The sequence below is a fragment of the Crinia signifera genome, chromosome 7 (assembly GCF_055691185.1).
Source record: "Crinia signifera chromosome 7, ASM5569118v1, whole genome shotgun sequence".
In the NCBI taxonomy this organism is placed as follows: domain Eukaryota; kingdom Metazoa; phylum Chordata; class Amphibia; order Anura; family Myobatrachidae; genus Crinia; species Crinia signifera.
In genome coordinates, this window is record NC_139223.1 from 39,154,748 (window position 1) to 39,177,353 (window position 22,606).

General features: G+C 46.3%; 1 protein-coding gene across 1 annotated transcript in view; it reads right to left on the reverse strand.

Moving 5' to 3' along the window:
• Positions 1–22,606, reverse strand: part of LOC146020068 (heparan sulfate glucosamine 3-O-sulfotransferase 2-like) — a 59,135-nt gene that overhangs the window by 13,251 nt on the left and 23,278 nt on the right. The window lies entirely within an intron of this gene.

Below are 22,606 nucleotides of genomic sequence, written 5' to 3' on the forward strand. Positions count from 1 at the left end.
AAATTTGCAGTGGGAATTTACTGTGACAATGACTCGCTGGAACCAACTCGCACCGAACTGAGCCAAGCCCTGGAGTGGAAAAGGTCTGACGTGATTTATCTGAATTTGAGGCTTCCCAAGTCACACATGTCACGGTGTGGAGACTTTATATTCACTGTAACACTATTTGTAGAAAATCTCTTCTTGTGGGATTGTCACTTTTTTCATTTAGAGCTGTGTCTAGGAATCAGGACATGGGGCCTGATTCTGGATCACTTTCCTGCAAATTCACTGTGGGGACCGATGTTTCGTGTCTGCTAACGGGAAAAAAAATATGATTCGATGGTTGGATACACATTAATTTACATGCTGGCGCTGACATTCGTGCTGTGGTGGGGTGCGTGCGGCCGTTCACTCACCTGGTAAGCCGCGTTACCTATGAATATACGCTGCTTAGCAAGTGGATCTGAATCAGGTCAACGGTACATAAAGCTGTACAATACCCGCTAGGATGATGATAAAAAAAAAAAAAAACGGGTATCTGGTCAACAGGTAGACAATGTCTAGGTCGACCTAAAGGTGGACCACTAATGGTCGACAGTGATTAGGTCGACACTTGAAAATGCTCAACATACACTAGGTCAGCAATGACACAAGGTTGACACAAGCAAATGGTCAACATAGCCATGGTCAATACAGCAAAAGGTCTACGTGAGTTTTTTGGATTTTCTTTTTAGCCGACTTGTTCATACTTTACCGTCTCTGTGGGCATAGAGAGAATATAATAGTGTGCCAAGCGCAGCGAGCTGTGCCAGGGGATGCGCTACACTTATACAGTGTCCATGTCGACGTAGACACTAAAAAAATACCGAAAACCTTGTGTTGACCTTTTCCTGTGTCGGCCATGTATACGTCGACCATTTACTCATGTCGACCTTGTGTGACTGTTAACCTACTGTCTGTCGACCATTTTCAGGTGTTGACCTAGTCACTATTAATGGTCAACCTTATGAATGTCGACATGGACATTGTCTATCATTTATCCCAGAACCAAAAAATGTGAGTTCTATAATCTATTACATACAAGAAATTCTATGAAAACAAGTATTTGCTACTTTATACAGGCCATTAGGCAGGGGCATGGTAAGAGATAAGGGGTCCGTGTGACCTGGACACCCCACCATACAGTGAGCCTATCCCCATACCTGTGCCAGCAGTATATGTGTGCCCAGTCATGCCCCAGGCCAGGTATTCACTATGATGGCCCCTCTCTTGAGGACAGGGGAGGAGGGGCTGCAGCACAGTATCAAAATTCTAATAGGGGAACCACACCCACTGCCACCAACTGCCATTCCAAATTGACTCCCTGGTGGGTGTGGTTCCCCTATTTGAATTGTGAACTGTTCTGCAGCCCCGCCTCCCTGGAGTTGCCACTGGTGCATGGCATCACTCTAGAAGTGGGGTGCGAAATAAATTTTCACAGATATATGGCAGCATTTAGTCAGCAACCGCCAAGTTATTTGCTGAGAACACAACAGCAGTGAAGCATACTACAGCACAGTCCACCAGCCTACATATGGTTTCATTCAAGCTGTGTGTGATATGCTCTTATTGTCATTCATAACTTCTTGTGCAATGTGATATATGCAGGAGATAGCGCACAGAATACACTATATACAAATAGCACACAATTCCTACTTACTGTAAGAGAACCTTTATATAACCTGCAGATTCCTATAGCAAGCTCTGTGCTATTCCTTGAGAAGCGATGCAATTCTCCTTTATATGCCCCTGCAGACTTTACAGTCACTGAAAGGCCGACAAGCAAATGTCAGGGACTGAATAATCTTTCAGCAAAAATTAAATCTTCCGTGGATGACTTAGACTTTTTTTTTTGCATCCTCGCTAGTATTGAGTGACATTCCGGAGAGACCTTGAAATGTGCAGATTGTATCCTCGGCCGGGTGCTAGAGCAGGGAATTCTACTGGAAAGAATATTGGGCCTGATTCATACCTGAGTGTAATCGCAGCCTAGTGAATAGTGCAGGGTTGCCTACCCCCCCTCCCCCCCCGAAATGGACGGGAGGCTCCCGAAAATCAGAAAGGTGGGCAACCCTCCCAGCTACCGCTGCCCTGCATCTCCCCCGTGGCAGCGTGAATTTCCAGCGATTAGCAGCTTTTCTGGGGTGGGGCTAAATATGCAAATTGGGTACTTATGTACTAACTGGGCTGCCGATTTTGAAATCGGGTCCATCGCATCGCATCCGACCATATCGCATGCGATGCGATGCGATGGACCCGAGTTTTCCATAGGATTCAATGTTAAAATGGACTGAGTCCATTTTAACATGGAATTCAATGGGAAAAAGGGGTCCTTTTCATACCCCTACTATCCAAGTGGGCATGGAGTTGGATATAAACCTGTGGCGAGCGTAGCGAGCCACCGAGCCCGAAGCGTGGCGAGCGGACACAGAATACCGTTCGCTCGCCACGCTTCGGGCTCGGTGGCTCGCTACAGGTTTATATCCAACTCCATGCCCACTTGGATAGTAGGGGTATGAAAAGGACCCCTTTTTCCCATTGAATTCCATGTTAAAATGGACTCAGTCCATTTTAACATTGAATCCTATGGAAAAATCGGGTCATCGCATGCGATATGGTCGTATGCGATATGGTCGTATGCGATGCGATGCGATGGGATATCGCATCTCATCGCATCTGATTGTATGCCTTAAGTTAAGACATACAATCAAAAAATCGGCAGCCCAGATAATACATAAGTACCGCAAATTGTGTCATTTAGCCATGCCCCCTCTGGGATTTCCAATACTGGGGGCGGGGCTTGATGATGTCTACACCGGGCCCTGCCCCCGAAGGGCTGCTGACAGTCTCTCTTCTCCGGGCTTCTCCCAGAGAGGAGACTTTAAAGGAAGGCAACCCTGGGTACATGCTTCCCGCCACGTCGCACGAATCCCCTCGATAGCAGGAGAGAGGATGTGTATGTGATCACATCCCCTTGCATGCGGCCGAATGGGAGAGAAATCATTCGATGGTCGCTAACCATCAAATGATTTTTCTCCCCTTTGGTAATTAAAGTCGTTCTAGACTGACTTTTATTCAGGACGCTATCTGCCAAATTTGGGGGCACCACTTGCGTCATGTGACGTTAGCCGCAGGCATCGCTACTCCTGCGTTCTCAGGGGAATGCCCAGCACTTTTATGGGGTCGCCCATGCTGAGCGTTCCCCTGCTGCTGCCCCCTGCCCTCCCTTCCTGGAGAGAATGGCTTGGCCAGGACCTACTCGACCAGTGCGATAATAACCGGCCAATAAGCCTGCGCTGATGTCACACGCCTTCCCTGGAAACTCCTGGGCACGCCTGCCATTTCCATGACACTCCCAGTAAACGGCCTGGTGACCACCACCACAACTGCTGGCTTTCTGTCAATCACCTTGCATACAGCCAGCAAGTAAATAGATCGATAATCGCTCGGCCTGCATCAGGTCTGGATAATCCCCTTTACAGTACTATGGGAAGGGTTATCAGAAACGGAAATGCGCCCACTGCAATGCTTCAAATTCTGCACCTTGGTAAATCTGACTATGGTGGCTATGTCCCTTGTCATACATTCTAGGTAATACTTATTAGCGGGTATCACTCAAAAACGTTAATTTTCATATGCTGCGAACATTAAATGATAAATAAATATCGCAGAGATCTGCAGACAGACTGGTTACCAGTCCCCCCATGACCTGCTCCGCAGTGCATTAGGCAGAGAGGGCATAAAGACAGGGAGGCATCCTAAGTGCCTAATTCAGCATGGATCGCTAATTAGTGACAAAGCAGTTGCCTGCGATCAAAAAGTCGTCACTCGGAAATATAGCATAAACGTGCCTTGCAAAACTGCGAACGCATCACAAATAGCTAGGCATTCGCAAAAACAGAACCATCAAACAGTTTTTTCCACCTGATTAAGTCTAGGGCTTCCACTACTCTGGTACAGAACCAGGCTGGTGGTCATCGCTGACGTCAGAGACCCTCCTGAAAAATGCCGTATTCTGCATTGCAGACCTACAGTATGTACACAAAGTGGAGAGATAATGCATCACTAAAATATGTAATACAGGTTCACCACCGATTTTCCGCCTGTCATCGGTTCCAGCACTGAGCCGGATTACTGATTTTGGCGGATTTTCGGTGGTGTCACCTGAATGCAGTGAGCTCCCTGCAGCGTGACCCCCGCAGCTCGATTCCCTCCTCCCCAACCCCCCACAGCTTGTCTCCTGCTTGCAAGGGATGCAAGCCTCAGTGCCCGTTCCCCCCCCCCCCCCAGTGTGACTCTCCCTTTGAACAACCTGATACCCTCCAAATTCACCTCTAAGCCCTCCTTCTGCCCTCACACTGGCGTCCTAAACCCTCCCACAGATGTGTCTGAATTAAAAGACATTGCAGACCATCGGTTGCCATAAAATCGATGGTGTACCTGTATTATAAAGATCTATGTACTTAGCCTTGGAGAGTAGGGGGTACTGGGAGACCACCCCAGCTACTCTGTTACTAATCTGGCTCTGCTTTCAGCCACCTGGAGGAAGCTTTAATATACTGTAATATAGGGGGAGAAACAGATTAAGTGAGGGTGGGGGGCAGTTTGGAGGCAGTCTGTGATTGGGTGCAGGGAGATCTGCAGACTCCATAGCACTTCTAATGGGTGTGGATCATATTGTTGACTGCACTTAGGTTGACAGTCATTAGTTCGACACCATTGGATCGACAGGTGGGAAGGTCGACAGGTGTCTAGGTCGACATGGGTGAAGGTCGACAGGTGTCAAGGTCGACAGAGGACAATGTCGACATAGGGTTAGGTCGACGCAGCGTTAGGTCGACATGGGTAAGGTCGGAAGGTCGACATGTTTTTTTTTACTGTTTTTTTTACCCAAATGTCGACCCGAAGTCGACTGCGGCCCCTCGCATCACTCGCTACGCTCGTAATGCTTCGGGCACGGTGCCTCGCTGCGCTCGGCACACTATTTTATTCTCCCACCACACCCTAATGGATGGTAGGGCATGAAATACCGCCTGTCGGCACATGTCGGCTCAAAAACAGTAAAAAAAAAAAAAAAAAAACACGTCGACCTTCCGACCTAACCCATGCCGACCTAACGCTGTGTCGACCTAAACACATGTCGACATTGTCCCCTGTCGACCTTGACACCTTTCGACCTTCACCCATGTCGACCTTCCCACCTGTCGACCCAACGGTGTTGACCTAATGACTGTCGACCTAAGTGCTGTCGACAATACGACCGTATGTCCTTCTAATCCAGTCACAACACATGCAGTTCCTCTTTCCTGCCTGTGGTGACGCTCTCTGCTCTGTTGCTTTTCGCGCACTCTGGTTCGATTCGCAGTACTGAGATACAGACCAAAGTGTGCTAGGAGTTCAGGGTGCTAGAATGATAGCATGAACACATGTTGCTTAGGTGACATTACTGTAGGGCGCTTGGCAGAATGGTGCAGTTAGGAAAGTGCACAGTTATTAAGAGCACATTCTCCTGGAAGGCTTCGGGAACCACAGCCTCGCACAGCAATAGAAACGCACTCTCCCATAACTATTCTGTAACACTGGTGTTCCTCTGCGGCCCAAGTCAGTTACTTCCCAGATCCTCCGATGCTGACACAACTCCCAGCTGACACATCACACGCGGCGCTGAGGCGCACAATGCACCAAGCCGCTTACATACATTAGATGAAACAAATCAAAGGACAAACTGGCGAGGGAGAGAGATCTCAGCGGCTGCCAGAATCTAATCACAGCCCTCCATAGATTTTCCCATTATGCCTCTGATCAGAATTATTGATCTATTTGGAGGACAGTCTATTAATTACAATCCAGATGGATCATTTTCTTTAGTTTTAATTTTGCTACTGATCAACTCGTCTCTTGAACTATTGAAATGAGTCTGCCCTTGCTGGCTGCAAGTATATTTATAAAGTGTCAGGACAGTGATGAGAAAAAAAGCAGCACAGAGAAGCAGCATTTTCTCATTGTGTAGCATTGGGTTTTATGTTGTGTGCAGTGTTCCCTCTAAGCTGTGCGCACGTGCGCGCGCACACAACTCGACAAGCGTGCGCACAGACATTACAACAGAGCGCACAAAGCAGCAGTGGTCCCTTTTTGCAGTTGTGGACTCAATTAATGTGTGTTTCACACATTAACTACATAGTGTGCTGTGTTTTGAATGTTTAAATGTTTAATATAATTTTGAAGTAAAGTTAACACAAATGCTGAACGTCATTTTCCAGTTATATATAAGTGACGCACAAAAATGTAAATTTCCTTCCAAAGTTGCACAGCCAAAATCTTTTGCCGCACACAGCCTTTGTAAAATTAGAGGGAACATTGATTGTGTGTATACTATAAACATACATTTTCCTGCAAAATATATGTAATAGGGGTCGAGTTTGCCGCTGGTGCGGGAGTTTGGCCTAGAATGGCCATATTATTAAAGCGGCAATCATTTACAAGGCAAAACCAAGAATGGACATATTTTAAAAGTGGCAATTCTCAACCGAAATCCTGCACCTCTGGCAAACTCGGAATAACCCCCACGGTTTGAAGGCGCACCCTGTAATGCAATGTAGAGATTATTGGTTCTTGGTGCAGGACGCAAATGTTTCATGCAGCGCAGGACATCAGCAGGTTGTCAGTGATTGTACGGGGTGTGAGGGAAAAATAAAGAGTCAGGGAGAAATTTACTATGGTGATGGGAGGACTATTTCAGGTGGGATGTTGCTATCTTCTAGAAGGTGCTAATTAAATGAGAAATAGCTTCTGATTGGTTGTCCACACGAACATCCAATGTGAAATAGAGCTCTCATCTTAGCAAATTTCGCACCCTTCAACACAGTCCCCGTATCTCTGACTAGCTCGCTGTCAGAGAATGAGGCCCAGCAGAGGCTGCATGCGGGTCCTCTCCTCCCTTGATAGGCGAAATCCCGCACGGCAAAAAGCCGTGCCGTGCAAAGTAGTTGTCAATGGACACTATTGTGTCCATTCATACGGGTGGTTGCAGCCGGATCCCACCACTGGAAGGGACTGCTGCTGGGCTGTGGCCATCCCCTCCATTCTAAACTTCTTAGTGCGGCACAGCTTCCTGGCCGGGCGGGATTCTGCCGTCCGGCAGGAGCCAGAATGTGTGAAATAGCCCTTAAGCTCCTGTACACACATACAGTAACACGCTTATACACATACATGCTGACACACACATATACCCATAAACACACACACTTATACACATACAGATTGTTACAGACAGTCACACACACGCACATATACATATTGGTCATAGAGTTATAAACATAGACATGTACCACATAAATATTACATACTATATATATATATATATATATATATATATATATATATATATATATATATATATATATATATATATATATATATATATATATATATATATATATATATATATATATTACACCATGAGGCCAAAACTGCACACACTTACTAAAATAGATTCAGAGTGCCAGGGCTCGTATATATTGTAATGCATCCATGCATTAGGAAGCCAGCAACATCTTTGTGCAAAAATATAAAAAAGTTTTATTTATAGTGAAAAAAGGCATAAGTGCACTTATGCCTTTTTTCATTATAAATAAAACTTTTGATATTTTTGCACAAAGATGTTGCTGGCCTCCTAATGCATGGATATATATATATATATATATATATATATATATATACACACAGTATAGTGTGACCTACTTACTACAGGGTGGGCGGTGCTGTTTGTGGACACTGTGAGTGAGTACAATAGCAGCTCCTCCCCTGCCATGCTGCTGCAGCACTCGTCTCACCGTGTAGCTCCGCCCCCTGGTCAGACTCCGTTTGCGCAGTTACACAGTCAGTATGCAGTCACTATGCGTGCGTGCGCTTCAGCTGTCATGAACGCTGCTGGGCTCGACTCGACTCGGAGAGCGGGGGAATGGGGGCCACCTTAACCTGACTCTCTGCCGCTGCCCATAAAACTGCTGCTGCTTCAGTCCCATGGAACCAGCCCTAGGTTAGGCAATTGATGCCCCTAAGCATTGGCTCTGACAATAGCAGGACCACAGGTTGTGTCTGTGGCGGCAACTGGCCGCGTGGGTCAGACGCCGAGCTGCAGCAAACAGAGGAGCATAGGCCGGAGTAGGGGCAGACATGGGAGGTTATTCTGGGTGGTGCGTACATTTCCGAAATCTTTCGGAGCGGTCCGCACGCCACGCTGTGCGGACATCGTCCGAAGAAACGCCCACCGGACCTCCGCATACAGACGGACTCACAGTAGAAGAACGGGGCGTGTTTACGGACGACATCCAAACCTTGCGTGTGCGGTGGAAACACACATATTCTGCACGGTCTTACAGCGTATGCACGGTCTTACCGCGTCAGAACGGACGGGAACCTGGCCGTACGCACCGATGCGGTGTATTTTCGCAAAAATCACCACTCTTATCTGAACTCCGAAATCGGTCACATGACACACTTATGCAATTAGGTAACCTCATTAAAAAGTGTTTGTTTGGAATTGGAATCAATTAAATCCTAATACATACTTAAACACATTACTACCACATCCATTACACACATTAACTCTTACATCATGTGAAGTGATATTTGTTGCATGTGTCAAAAAACATGCTTTTTCAATTTTGTGTTTGACCTTAGTGTAATAAATTTATATTTTTATCCCCAAATGTGTGGTTTTATTGGTGAATGTAGAAGTGACATGTATATTTATATTAGTGATAGGAAGTTCTGTCCATTGCTTGCAGTGTAAATGTGTGTCAAAAATGCAGCATATATTTGTGTGTTTAGTAATGGTCCATTTAAGCTGCAATGGTTCCAATTGAAGCAATGACAAGAGTGTAATTAATGAGTAATGAGTAAAGGAGTGGATTGTATTGTGTTCAGCTGACATTGGTTGAGGTGCGCCCGTACTGATTGGGCGTTCCGAATGCCTAGCACATGACCGAGTGGTGTCCGCAAAGCAATACTTGCGTATGAACACCGCATGTTTCCTGCCTTTTTGTTCGTGTGCATTCGGTGTGCTGTCCGAAAGTAGGCGTACCAGAATTAGTGCACTCCCTCGTGTACGCCCATGTTTACGCCCAGTTTAGCCCACTTTGAAACTACGCCCCTGTGTACTTCCGAATGACGCCCATATCTCCCGAGTGAATGCGGTGCACATTTCTGTCAGTATTAGTGCGAACAAGTACGGAGACCTTGCGTGGCACATGCGCATAGCGTTGCCCATGCATGCGCAGACGGCTAAAAAACGCCATCCGAAAGAGTTCGGGAAAGTACGCACAGACCAGAATAAGGCCCATGATGACTGTGAATGAAAGCAGCCGGGAAAGGCAGGGGATAGATACCCTGGTTTGCAGCCCTCCCTCATCCATCAGTACGCCACTGCTGCGCAGAAAATGTATTTGTCAGTGTGCGCACAGTGCTCCCATCTTGTCCATTAGCACAACACACTGCCTCACAGGACACTGTGTTATGCGTTACCTAGGCTGAACACCCAGGCAGGTGCTGCTTCCACCAGGACCTGCAGCAATTGACTCCATTGTCTCTGACAGGTCCACCCGTGAGGCACGGGCCTAGTAACAAATCCGGCCCTGCCTAAACCCACCACAGCCTACCCCTCCCCTCTAGCCTAACCCTAGGCCTCTCTTCTAACCCCAACTCTCCCTCCCACAGCCTAAACCTAACCTTCCCATTATCTGCACCCTGACCCTAAATCTAATCCACCCCCCATGGTCTAACCCTAACCAGCCCAAGCATTCAAACTATCAAGTTGCCAGCAGCCGGGATTCCAGCATCTGTATCTCCAGTGGTTATTCTGGTGGTGCAGGTTCAGGTTGAGATACTGCCGTCAGTATTATGGGGGTTATTCCGGCAAATTCTTTCTTAGATGGACAAAACCATGTGCACTGCAGGGGGGCAGATGTAACATGTGCAGAGAGAATTAGATTTGGGTGGGGTTTTACTTCAAAGTGAGATCTATATTGCAGTTTAAAAATAAAGCAGCCAGTATTTTCCCTGCACAGAAACAAAATAACTCAAATCTAATTCTCTCTGTACATTTTACATCTGCCCCCCTGCAGAGCACATGGTTTTTTCCATCGAAGAAGGAATTTGCCAGAAATAGTGAACAAGATAAACCCCCTATGTGCTTGATTTAAACAGTAGAATTGGCTTGTAGTAAAAACAAGTGGGGGGGTTCAAATCTATGTAGCCACAGATAAAAAATGATTGTGCATCCGGCAGCAGTAGAACAAAAATGTCAACTGCACGTCCACCTAATTCTGCACCAGTCTCGTAGCACAAAAGATAAGGGAGACCTAACAATGGCAGATCACCATTACTGCAAGTCCTTGTCAGGCGCAGGATAGAAGTCAGCAATGCAGTGTATTAGGAGTCGCCTGTCTCACACCGCTGCCTGAGACTACTCAACCTTAATTGCTTTCACTGAGATCATTGGGGGGATATTCATTAAAACAAGGGCACAGCAGCAATAGGTTCAGATTTGTTTTATATTGAAAAGTGGTTCTCTTCCCTGCGTGACATTTATAGGAACATCGAACACTTTCTATCGATTTGTCTTCTTTTTCTCTGTACAAAGGTGTCTCGTACCTTCCACATACCAGGTCTATACTATATAGTCATTTATGAGTCTTTGTTCGGTGCAAGAACATGACACAAGATGTCGGAAATGTCACCGGCATGGTCACTCTCTCCCACATCCACCCCACCTATTAGTGAGAGGATTCATGAAATGCCAGAAAAGCCGCAAAGGACGTAAGAAAAATGTAGTTCTCAGTTCCAAATATATTGCACATCACTATATATCAAAGGAACATCGAGTGTACGAGCGATAAAAATCTGTGAACAGTGTTGTTCGCGTATATATTATATCTAAAGCATATATCGACGCATTGCGCTGTGTGTACGTGCAATCTGCTGACCACCCGTACAGCCGCTGCAGGAGCTGGCGGTTATTCCATGGCGGCATATACTATATGACCTGGGGTTTCTGGCATAATGTGAATTGGTTGGGGCAGTACGGATGGTGTAATGGTTAGCATTACTGCTACACAGCGCTGAGGTCATGGATTCCATTCCCACCATTGCTCTAACTGTGCAGAGTTTGTATATTTTGGTTTCATCTCCCACAATCCAAAAATATATTGGTAAGTTATACTGGTTCGCAACAAAATTAACCCTAGAATGTCTGTGTGCGCATGTACATGTGGTAGGGAATATAGATTGTAAGCTCACTGGGGCAGGGACTGATGTGAGTGTTCAAATATGCTCTGTAAAGCGCTGCGGAATATGTGTGCGCTATATAAATAACTGGTAATAAAAAAAAAAATGGGGGCCCTATAGTGTGTTTAAAATACTTGTGGTGCTGGTAGTTTTTACTTTTTACTGAGAAGCATATCCTACTGCTAATTTTATTGGTAGGGGCCCCAACAAGTTAGTTGCACTGAGCCCCTCACCAACCCTTATCTGGCCCTGAGTATTAGAATCTCACCACACTTGAAAATGTATTAGGCTTTATTTGTGTGGTTAGTGTATAACAGTATATACCCTCTTAGGCAGTGGTATAAATCCCCGAAACCTCAAACAGGTCATGTTTGCCAGGTTACCTAACAGGTGCACAGGTGTACTCATTACTCACTGATACATGTTTACAGCAGGGTTGCCTACCTGACCCTCTCCTTCAGGGAGAAAATGCTCTGTTCCTGGACTTCCCTGGTATTGCCATCACCTGTTGTGTGCTAGGTAATTTATATATAAAAAAAAAGGTGTTTCACCACAGGCGATGGCAATCATACATTACCAGGGAAGTCCAGGAACAGCGCAAGCCTGACTAGGTTGTAATGCAACCTGTGCCCAAATGGTTAAAACACATTGACTGAGGTACAGATTCTTCTTTTTAATCTGTCTGTTACAAATGCTGGAAAATGGACAAAAATGATTGTTTGGATAAATTTGCTACATCAGACGGATTGAACCAATTTTTCTGAATAACCTTTGTCTGCTTTCCAGTGTTGGATCCTCATATACTCCCATACGTAACCAGATCTTTGAACAGGTTTTCAAGATTTGGAAAAAATCTGTGGCGCTATTATGATTGGAATTCGCCCGTCCCGGGTAATGGGATATTCCCCTTATCCCTAGTAGACGTATATGATTTTTGATAATATACTCGGGATATAGGCGCTTTCCTCACGGACTTCGAAGGTTTCTGCTTAGATTTTCTTGTAACATATATGGGAGAATTATTCTGCTTTATGTACTTTATTGTCAGGTAAATAAAATATGTATATACTCCCCTTCTGGTCGATTTTGGTTCCTTTCTTTCTTCAGAAGTAGTCACTTATGTCACTCCTCAGTCGACATATAGAACGGGGAGACAAAAATATATACAAGATCCAATGTGTAAATTCGTTTATAACGATATTTGAGGAAACTTTATGGTGTTCTCTCAGAAGTGGGTTTATTTTAATGCGTACCCAACTCACTTGAAAGAACAGCTTTATACACTAATCAAGGTATCTTTAGATTTGGGTTGCATACCTGTACTCACGGTGACGACAGCCGTGGAACATATAAAAAGGTATCTTTTCCAATGGTTCGAGATCAAACGTTTTTTATTTCACAATACAAGATAATAAAAGATAATAAAATCCAGGATGCGGGCAGTGTCAATATTGGAGTCAACACCCAGGTGTCCAAGGGTCCGACCTGGAACCTGTGTGGTCTTCCAATCTTACACTTACCTACTTCTCTTGGGGTGGTAGCACTAGTTCAGGAACAACATGTTTCGAGACATGTGTCTCTTCCTCAGGCTCCTGACTAGTGTATTGTTCCTCTTCTGCTTTTATACCCTATCCCTCCAGGGCTTCCGGTTCCGGGTCTCCGTGACCGGAAGTGCCTCTTCCGTATATCTTTAGATCTTCCCTATTCATAATAAAATATTTAAGCCACCTCTACTGAGACTAGGCGATATATATAAGTCTCAGCAGTGGCGTAGCTACGTCTTGGGCGCCCCCCCGCCGTTAGGGGGGGGGGGGCGCCCACCCTCCCTGTCGCCGCCCCGCTAAGCACCCCTACCCCGCCGCCCATGCAAACCCCCCCTCAATCCCCCACATCCTTACCTATCGCGCTGGTCCCGGCGGCTCCGTTCTTCTGCTGAGGACCACCAGAAAATGGCCGCGCCCATACAGCAGACAGTTTCAGAGAACTGTGTGCTATATGGGGGCGGCCATTTTGTGGTGGTCCTCAGCAGAAGAACGGAGCCGCCGGGTCCAGCGCGATAGGTAAGTCTGCGGAGGATTGAGGAAGGGTTTAACTATAGCACCGCAGCCCCCAGCGCCCCCACATGCACAGCGCCCCCCCGCGGTGGCGGGGGCTGCGGTGCTATAGTTACGCCGCTGAGTCTCAGATTCCGCATATGTAGGGCGGCAGACAGCAACAATAAACACTCGCGGCATATAGTGAAACATTCTTCTTCCGGCCACGATGTCATCACTTCTGGTACACGCAGCTCACCGGAGACTAGTGTACACTCTGAATAACTTCCCCCGGCGTCTTCTAAATTCCCGCTCTTTACTTTATTTCTGTTGGAATAGTTGGCTCACGTGTTTATTGTATTAAAGTCCGCTTGGTTTATCCATTCTATTGGCGTCCTCTGTTTTCCCGCTTTTTAACTTAGACTTCTTCTGTATAAGGCCGAGTGGTTCTTCCTACATAAGTCAAACCACAACAACACTCAATTAAATAGATTACATTTGATGTCTCGCAGGTGATAAAATCTCTAATCTTTAAGGTGACGTTATTGATGGAAACTTCTGTTACTTTTGACGTTACTGCTGAGACTTGTTTTCATCCAATGCATGATCCACAACGGTGGAACCCTTTTGTGCGTACAAGATTTTTTCTCTCTTCTGGGAGTGCACTTCGTACTAGGTGGTTCTTCAGATTATTTGAATTGCGGTAAACAAATTTTGTTCCACGGCTGACGTAACCAGATCTTTGTTCCCACCAAATAAGTTGGATGGATAAATCTGTAAGTGTGTAGCCAGCTTTAAGGGAAACATTAACAAGAATGGTCCCACCAGCATTTTGAATTGTTTCCTTTGTTCATACTCATCATCATCATGAGGGTTTATTTTTATTAAGGATTGAGCGAATTTACAATATGTTTCACTTTATCAGCAAGACATTATGTTCGACAAATATTTGACAAACAACATTTTTGCATATACAGAAGAAAGAAAAAAAAATTATCAAGACATGAAATGTAAAAGCAACATTAATATTAATTCAGGTAGACAAGACCAAAAAGGAACCCTAATGGACCGGAAGGTCTATTGGACTAGTCCCCGTGAGGGCACGAGTCTCGTACCACTGAGTAGAGTGGAAGCATTTGTAAATCTGTGTTTTTAACTCATTGGACAGTGAATCAATAAAACCTTCCCAAATTTAAAAATAACGCCTCTGTGTGATCTTCTTTTTGGAGGGATGTTTCCACCCACTCCATATGGAATATGTGGAATAGTCTATTCACGGGGTGACAGGGTGGGACTCCAAACTGCCCCCCTGCCACAGGACACTGCCAGCCCTGGGTGGGACGTGTGAACTTCCCCAAAAATCGGGACTTTCCCGCAGACAGTTGGGAGGTATGCATTTAAGTACCTGCCACATTACCCCCAAACCATTGGCACAAGTCATGGCCTAAATCCCTCCCCTTAAAACATGTTGACGTGCCATCCATGTAAACATGAATTACGTTGACATGGTCACTGTTACATGGCACTGCATGCCAACATTTGTGTCCAAGATGCACCACGCATGTGTCCTGATTTTCAGTGCACGGAGATGCAGCCCAAAATCCATGTCACTGACAGAGGGTGGCAAGGCTGATACAGGCATTTTGTGGGCATGACTAGGGATGGCCATTGACCATCGATGATTTGAAATCATTGAGGGTTTCTGGCCGATGTAGGAAAGTTTGCCATTGATGTGGGAGAACCAGATAGTTTCTTAACATCGATGTCAACCTTAAACGAATAGTTTAGTTTTTTTTTTCCCCCCAAGGGACTGGGACACGGAGCATAGCTTCGCCCTGTGTTTTGATCAGTCAAATAAAATGGAAGACCATCGATATGTAAAATCATTGATGGTCATCCATTGAATAGTATGACACTATTGATGGCCAGTGGCACTATTGCCATCGATGGCCATCCCTAGGCATGACGATGCAACCGGCTGCATAGACAGAAGAGCATATCAGGAGAATCTGAACCTTTCATAGGCTGGTTGACGTTTCGATGTTGCAACCATCGGGACACCTAAAGATGCACTGTAATGAAACGCACTGGCTTAAGACACTGCAAGCGGGCGTTTTAGTTCATACAAAACTGTGGTGGCAATAACATAAATGTGCAGCACTACCTGCACCTGCGTCCACCTTAGGCTCAGACCCACTATTTCATATTACCCCTTTTGTCACTGGATTATGGTCCAGGGAGCCAATAAACTAGATATTTTAGTCAATGTCCTGGACAATGCTGAAGCTGCCATTGCACGCAGTACACTATACAGCAACAATTATCTAGTAAGAAATTTGCCTATAGATCCTGACAAAATACTGTACAAAGTCTATACCCAGCATAATTCCTATAACCTGACACAACCCACACAATTTCCTATTCACATAATAAATAATCTATGTAACAGCATGATTGCTAACAATTTAAAATAGTTTTCTTTTCTGCCCGAGCTGATAAATCTAAGCACGTCATGCAAAATACATCCCAGAGAAACCGTGTAGTGCTACATCTCCCTTCACATCAAATTACTGGATGGTATTCTAACCAGTGGCGGATCCCGTGGTGGGGCTGCAGCACAGGTCAGAATTCAAATAGGTCGCACCAACTGCCAGTGAGTCCTGGCTGGTGATGTTTGGGTGTCAGTTGGTGTGGTTCTCTTGTCTGAAGGATGGCACCTCTGGTGCCACCGCTAACATTATTTTTGCATTTGAATGTTTCTCTTAAATGAATACATATTCACTTAGAAAGCCAAGAGAATAACACATACATGTTAAGCAATGTAAGAACTACCCCAAATAGGCATTATATCAGTGGTTCTCAAACTTGGTCCTCAGGTCACCAGACAGGTACACAGGTGCACTCATTACTGACTGACACAGGTGGACCAAATTATTTCACTTGATTCTGTGAGGAGACCTGCAAAACAGGCACTGTGTGTGGTCCTGAGGACTGACTTTGAGAACCTGTGCATTATATCATACCCTCCAAAATGGCCCATTCCAGTAGGTACAAAATGCTCTGCTACTGGACTTCCCTCTTAGGCCCTTATTCAGATCTGATGGCAGCACAGTTTGGCAAAACCATGTGCGCTGAAGGTGGGGCAGATGTAACATGTGCAGAGACAGTTACATTTGGGTGAGGTGTGTTGTAGTATTTACCCTGCACAGAAACAAAATAACTCACACAAATCTGACTCTCTCTGCACATGCAGTGCACATGGTTTTGCCCATATATGTATATAAAAAAAGGTAGGAGCAGATATATACAGTATCTATATATGTCTAGTGTCTGATTGTGTGTCTCCGAAACACTGCCATCTGAAACATCTTTCTCGCTCACACATGCACAAACACAGAGGCATCACAAGGTAGCAGACTAGCTTTCGAAGCATTTGTGACAGAAACAGGCTGATCAGGGCATCATACCCTAATGGAGGAGGCCGCACACTGGCCTTCTCCTCTCTTATAGCGCCTCTGAGTGGACTATACACAATTACGGAGAACATCGATGCTCTCAGTTAGCCTATGGCTACAAAGAGTTAGCGACTCGGACGCCATGTATCTCTAGGTTTTCCCATCTACTCCTCTTAAACTCCCCATTACCACCTCCAAACGGCAGGGTGGCAGTGGCACTCCTGCATGCACATAGCTATCACAGCACGTGTGCAGTCTAACGATAATCACCATTTGGTGATAATTGCCCGTTGCGTACAAACATGAATTAGGCCCTTCACAATTAAAGGCTGGAACAATTCCAGGTATATATTTTCCAGCGGAAACCTGGCACTGCAAATGGTAATTTAGTTGCAGTTGAAAATGATATACAGAACATAACATCTGAACTACTGTATGCTGTATTCAATACATAAAAGATGCACTGGGAAATGTATGCGAGATTCCTATAGAAAATGTATACATATACAAACATAGGTACTTGTTTCCTAGCACGGCCACAAATCTTCGCCATCGGGGGTAATTTGAGTGGCCTGCGACGGGTCGGTCGCGTTGTGTGCGCCTAAAAATGCTTAATTGGTCCACCCACGATGGGCGCGATTTCCCCATAGGGAACAATGTTAAATGCCTCAATTTACCCGCGATTACCCCGATTTCCCATAGGAAACAATGTTAAATGGGTCAATTTACCCAAATCATCATAGGGAAGAATGGTAAATGGGCCAGAAAGGCCAAAAAACCCCCCTGACCAGTGAAATGTCCCCCCAAAAGTAGTTCACGCCACCCCGCGATGAACGTGAACCCGAAGCGTGGCGAGCGCAGCGAGTCCGCGAGGGGTGGCGGTACGCGTCCTCCGACCTTTTCATACCCCCACTATCCACTAGGGCGTGGAGTTGAGAATAGAATAGTGTGGCGAGCGCAGCGAGCCACCGAGCCACCGAGCCCGAAGCGTGGCGAGCGCAGCGCGCCCCGCGAGGGGACGCGGATACCTTCACAGGTAAACGCGTCCCTTCGCGGGCTTCACAGATATCCGCTCGCCACACTATTCTATTCTCAACTCCACGCCCTAGTGGATAGTAGGGGTATGAAAAGGTCGGAGGACGCGTACCGCCGCCCCTCGCGGGCTCGCTGCGCTCGCCACGCTTCGGGTTCACGTTGATCACGTGGTGGCGTAAACTACTTTTGGGGGGACATTTCAATGTTCAGGGGTGTTTTTGGCCCATTTACCATTGTTCCTATGATAATTTGGGTAAATTGAGCCATTTCACATTGTTTCCTATGGGAAATCGTGGTCATCGTGGGTAAATTGAGGCATTTAACATTGTTCTCTATGGGGAAATCGCGGGCATCGCGTGTGGCCCATCGCACCCGATTTTTTTGCACATGCGATGCCCGCGATGGCCCCGATTTTACCCCCGATGACCGCGATTATGATCGTTGTGGCCGTGCTAGGAAACAAGTACCCAAACATACATTACATACATACACATACACACTGCACCTCTCCCTATCCTGGCGGCCTCCACTTCTCTGCCACAGTGCGATGGTACATGGAAACTAGCACAGCATACACGTATATATTGAGAATCAGATATACTGATGACACAGTGAAAAGAATCTGCTTACTGCAGCATAAAGGTAAATACAGTACAAACCATTGTACAGTACTGTTGCTATTTCTTTTTGTGCTTTCAGCAAATATGTTATAACATAAATATTTAATGTACATTGTATAGAAAAAAAAATAAACAACAATAATGTGTCAAAATGTAATGTATATATATATATATATATATAACATGCAGTTTTTGGAGGGAGCACTCGTGACAGTTTCCAATGGTAATTAAAGAATGAAATAAGCAAACGCACACAGGAAGGTGCTGTTAATCGACGTTTCGGGTGATTTACCCTTTATCAAGACAAGACCATGGCCCTTATTCTGATTCGAGCGGTACGGCCCGCGTGCGGCCGTACCGCCGATGTTTTCCGTCTGCACATGCGCAGAGGTCAATCTGCGCATGTGCAGGCGAATTCGCCGCACATAACGTTACTACGCCGCAAAGGGGGCGTATAGGGGAGTGAGGGGCTTCATGCCCTCATTTCCCTATGTATACGCCCCGCGTTTCATGGGCGTTCCCATGCAAACGCGGGGCGTACGCATGCTAATGAGGGTATGACGCCAGTGATGGGGGCGGAAAGCTGACGTCGCCGGATGTCAGCTCTCAGCCCCCATACAAGCTATCACACGGACGATTGTCCGTGTGGTCTCAGCTTGCGGGACCTGGTGGGGCGTGCAGCCCTGCCTTCGATGGTCGCCGACCATCGAATGCAGGGGGCAGCTCCCACCATGGTGGAGGCGTACGCCCCACCATTTTCGTGCGGATCGCCAGCCGTCCGTGTACGGACGGCCGTGGCGATCCGTCTCGTGGGCGGGGATTGGTTTGTGCGGCCAGAGCACCGTGTGCGGCTCTGGCCGCACCAACCAGAATAAGGGCCCATGTCTTGATAAAGGGTAAATCACCCGAAACGTCGATTAACAGCACCTTCCTGTGTGCGTTTGCTTATTTCATTCTTTAATTACCATTGGAAACTGTCACGAGTGCTCCCTCCAAAAACTGCATGTTATATTTCCCTGTTGGGATCAAGGAGGCACCGGACAAGCTGTCATTGCAAGGAGAGTGCCAGGCGTATCTACAAATATATATATATATATATCCTCACTAGGTGATTCATCGCGCCCTACGGGCGCTCTTCACACCGTCGTAAGGGCTGCGCCCCCTTAATTTGTGAACATTTGTATATGAGAAAGATGGTTAGAATTGTATGAAAGATGGCCTGTATTGCAACTTGAGCTATAGGTAAAATGTGTTAAATAGAGAGCATATGATGTGGAAGGGGGTGTGTATTGTTTTGTTTAATTAAAAAGCGGTTACAGAGTAAGATGTACATTGATAGTGTGGATGGTACAGTGAAATTTGTGGGTGTGGGTGGGGCTGTGTGTGCATGTTGTTTAGGTGTGTGTGTGTGCAATAGTATAGTAGGGTGTTTTTGAGTCAGCGGCTCCCCACTGGCGGAGGTCACGACACAGGAAAACAGGAGGCTGGGTAGTGATAGGGGTGTGTGGACATAAGGGGGACTAAAGAGGAGGGTGGGAGATACTGTGCAGCTTCTGCCAGTGGGTGAGGGTCCAGTGTGGCAGTACAGGAGTACAGGATGGTGGCCCTGAGTCAGTGTCTCCTCCTACTGGGTGGGAGTTAGGGTACATGAGAGCAGGAGGCTGGGCTATGAGGCATGATAGGGGCATGTGGGCAACACAGCATCAGCGACTCCCCAGTGGTGGAAGTTATGGTTCAGGAGAGCAAGAAGCTGGGTAGTGATAGGGGTGTGTGAGTATACGGGGGACTAAAGAGGGGCTTAGGGGTGCCGTGAATTGTGGGAGGGGCGTGGGGGGTGCCGTGAATCAAGGGAGGGAGGGAGCGCAGGTGTCCGCGAATCGCGGGAGAGGGCGGGGGTCCGCAAAGCGTGGGAGGGGGCGTAAATTGCGGGAGGGGTGGTTGCGAATTGCGGGAGGGGGGGGGTGTGCGGGGGGGTGACGTGAATCATGGGGGGGGTGCGCGGCAGGGGGGGGGGCACGGGGCACGATAAATCACCTAGTTGGTTATATATTCTTGTAGAAGGATGGTAGGATGTTGCTGTCATTCAGAATGCATTTACATAAACAGTAATAGTAGCAGTAAAAGATCTGACTTAAAACACCTACAGTAAAACAGAACAGGTGTTATATATTATACAAAGAATTGGTTGATGATGTGTAGGTTGATTTGCACATAGTTGTCACTGTAAAAAAATTGCTACAAAAAAAATCAACACAGAAAGGTCAACACATGTAAATGTTGACATAAGTGTGGCACTTCATTGGTGTCCATGTCGACACATGAGAATGAATATGAAAACATTCAAAAAAGAAAAATAAATCTTCAAAAACTCATGTCAACCTTTTTCATTGTTGACCATAGCCGTGTCAGTGTTTTGCATGTGCCATTTAATCCTGGGGTTACCGTGAATCGCGAGCGGGGGTGGGGGGGGGGGAGGAGGTTTGGTGTGTCCGCGAATCACGGGAGGAGGGGTCGTGGGTGGATGCCGTGAATTACGGGAGGGGGGGTCGCGGGGGGGGGGGGGGGGGTGAGTGCCGCGAATCGTGGGAGGGGGGGACGCGGGGGGTTGCAGTGAATCGTGGGAGGGTGGGTCGCAGGGGCGGGGGGTTGCCGCAATGACGAGGGGGAATCGCGGTAGGGGGGGTCGCGGGGGGTGGGGGGTACCGCGAGGAAGGGGGGGACTGGGGGGTTGGCACAAATCGCAGGAGGGGGTGTGTCACGGGGTGGGGCCGCAAATCACGGGAGTCGATGCGAATTGGGGGGGGTGTGCTGTGAATCGCGGGAGGGGGGTCGCCGGGGGGTGCCGCGAATCGCCACAAGAAAAAATCAACACAGAAAGGTCAACACATGTAAATGTTGACATAAGTGTGGCATTTCATTGGTGTCCATGTCGACACATGAGAATGAATATGAAAACATTGAAAAAGTGAAAAATAAATCTTCAAAAACTCCTGTCAACCTTTTTCATTGTCGACCATAGCCATGTCAGTGTTTTGCATGTGCCATTTAATCGTGGGGTTGCCGTGAATGGGGGGGGGGGGGGGGGGGGGACACATTGCTCTGTTTCTGGACTTTCTTCTTAATTTATGGATTACTATCACCTGTGCTTAAACACCTTTCTTATCAATTACCCTGTTTAAAACAGGTGATGACAATCATAAATTAAGATGGAAGTCCACAAACAGAGCATTCTGTCCCTCCTGGAGAGGGTCATGTTGGGAGGTATGGAGGTGTGGGGCGCTCACCTGGTGTGTCTGGTGAGTAGCTGTGTCTTTGCTGTGTAACATGGAGAGGCAGAGGATGTCTTGCACTGTCTGTGGGCTCACTGGGCTGGTTCTCTGTCGTGTGAGTCAGTCATGTGAGTCAGAGGCTCCACCCAGCTTTACAGCTTCAGACACACTTTGAGTGACAGATGTAGCCAAATATATAAGAGATTACCAATCACATTACCTGCCCGGGCCCATTAATTATCTGCTATTAATTAACAATATGTGTTATACATGTGTGTTGCAATGCTCTATCCAGCCACACTACTGTGGATGCCTTTCACAATATAACAGGTTTCATTTCATTCAATAAGAACAGACAACCATACATGCACCGTGATGTAAGCTCATTCATCTTACACCTGTGACAGCTGCTTCCTTTGTGGTAGTACAGGAGTGGTATTGGTGACTATATCACCCTTAAAAGCCATGAGCTAGTTGACAGGTGAGCTTTAAACCAGGCAGCACTTGTTCAGTTGATGTGATAGCAGGTGACAGATTCCCAAGAATCTGGAGGGTGGTAGAGAAGAACTTGCAATGAAATGGGGTTCCTTAACGTGTATATATATATATATATATATATATATATATATATATATATATATATATATATATATATATATACCAACATTACTGTCTTCAGCGCCCTATGTATGTGATGTTATAAATGTAGCTCTATAAAATAACTTATATAAAAACGAATAAAAAAAAAAAGAGAATACATTTGTAGCTTTTTGTTTTTGAAGAGTATTTTTCTTTTATTTTCAAGAGTTGTGATCAGGACCCAACGCGTTTCGTCTCTGTGCGAGACTTCATCAGGGTTTTTTGATCTATAATATATGTATCTATAA